The sequence below is a fragment of the Penaeus japonicus genome, unplaced genomic scaffold (genome assembly GCF_977035675.1).
Source record: "Penaeus japonicus unplaced genomic scaffold, GWHDUDI00000001_assembly GWHDUDI00000027, whole genome shotgun sequence".
Taxonomy (NCBI): Eukaryota; Metazoa; Arthropoda; class Malacostraca; order Decapoda; family Penaeidae; genus Penaeus; species Penaeus japonicus.
Window position 1 is genome coordinate 17,214,279 of NW_028234429.1, and position 2,301 is coordinate 17,216,579.

Sequence of the window (2,301 nt, forward strand, 5' to 3'; positions counted from 1 at the left end):
ATTTTCTGCGACTCGCAGAGTGCTCTCTTGGCTCTGAACACTCTTGATAAAGGTGCTGGAAATATCGTAAAGGATATAAGAATAAATGTACATCGCGCCAAGGAACGGGGACATGTTATACATTTTGTGTGGATACCATCGCCTGTTGGAATCGCTAAACATGATCATGCTGATCGTTTAGCGAGGGCAGGATGTGATAAGAAAATTGTGGATATAGACTTTGGCATACCTCTTGCTAGGATCTCACACATAATAAGAACCTCCAATAGGGAGGACCTGATGGAGCTAACAAACTCTCAAAGACCTGAAAGCTGTAGCATAAAACATTTTGACCAGTTTTCGCAGGAGAGGTTTATTTATGGTTCATACAAGACAATATTGTGACTGCAAGAATTTGACTTGGATACAGAATGTATTGGCAGGTCAGTTCAGAATGCAATGTAGAAGGAACTAAATGCAGACTTTGCAACGAAGAGTATAAACGAACACTTGAACATTACATTTCAGAGTGCCATATGATACAACCTTTCAGGCCACCTAGCATGATGTAATTATTTCATAACATCAGTTGTGCTAGAAGATGTACTTATGCTATATCCGAAATTCGGTATGTGATACCTTATTACAACATTTATCAAATGTCAATTCATAAGTTGATATACTATAGAATATAATAATGTTATTACCTTAATTTGTAATACAATGTCATGACTCTACATCAATGTATCAAAGCTTGCCCATGCCTGTGCAGTTAGCCAGGGTGGTAAATAAAGATCTAACTCTTTTTTCTATACGGGGATACTATTCGTCAGCCGTAAAAAAATAGGCTTGTTAAAAGTACTTATGACAGTTACCAAATCATTATCTCTAATAATTATCATGTCTCATATGATTGTTAGATCATTAAACAGTCCTTTGCATCGTTCATGAAAGGTCGTCTTTTTTATAATTTTCAGAACAAATTATGACACTACAAAGCTGTTTTTGTGCAAATCTTATTCCACGTTTTGGTAAACATTTTAGGTACATTCAATATAACGGTAAGGTGTTGTTCCAATTTCAGACCTACAATTAAGAATGTAAAATACGGATATATATATATATATATATATATATATATATATATATATATATATATATATATATATATATATATATATATATATATATATATATATATGTGTGTGTGTGTGTGTGTGTGTGTGTGTGTGTGTGTGTGTGTGTGTGTGTGTATGTGTGTGTTATGATAAATAATTGTATCTAGACAGTTTCATTAATATTCTTATGATTATACATTTTTCTTAATCACAGTATTTAGTTTGTTTAGCGATGGCGTAAATAAATCCTTGATATTATTTTCTGAAATCTAGTGTGAAACCACATTATTAAAAAATAACATTTCGCTATTCCATTTCTAGCTCGAAATTCAAAATCTGTGTAAAGCATACACGAGACAGGCGTAATATCTGTATATTTACATGTAATACTTCAATGAACATTTTTCTCTTGCTTTGTGTTTATGATTTCTGGATAATATTGCGGTTATTAGATTTCTTTGTTCGAACCTTTATTCGATTACTGTCTCGATAATCTAACTGTATTTGAATAAAATTTCCATTATGTTTTATCAAGCGTGAAACCACATAGAGTTCTCATATGTTTGATATCCATCATTCGAAGATACAGTGTATTTTCGTCATGCCTGAATATGAAATTCAGTTTCGAAGGAAATTAATTAGGTAATTTACAGAACATTAGAAAAGACATAGGTAGCGTGGCCGAGTGGTCCAAGGCGCTGGTTTAAGGCACCCGTCTCTTCGGGGGCGTGTGTTCGAAATCCACCGCTGGCATGACTTTTAGTACTTGGAGCGAATAGGTACTTCCAATGAACACATAAAACATTGGTTCTGTTTCCAGGAGTTATAACCTATATCGTAAAAAGTTACGGGAATGGAATAAACAAGAACGAACAAACACAAGGCAAACTGAAATCCTGAGGGATCCCACCAGCCTATTAAATATCATTATTTCTTGTAGCTAACTCTACAGTACTCTGTAACAAGTGAATCGCTTTAAGCCAGAAACGTGTTTTTTTATTTTATTTTATTTATTTATAATTATTATTTTTTTAAGAGGACATGTAATATTTCCTATGATACATTGTTAACCTTACCTGACCTTGGGTTCATACTGGAAGTACCTATTCGCAAACAGGCAGTAAGTTGCTAATTAGATTAATGTATACCAAATCGAATACGTCGCTTAATCAGTCAAATGTTATTTATGCCTACCTATGTCGCC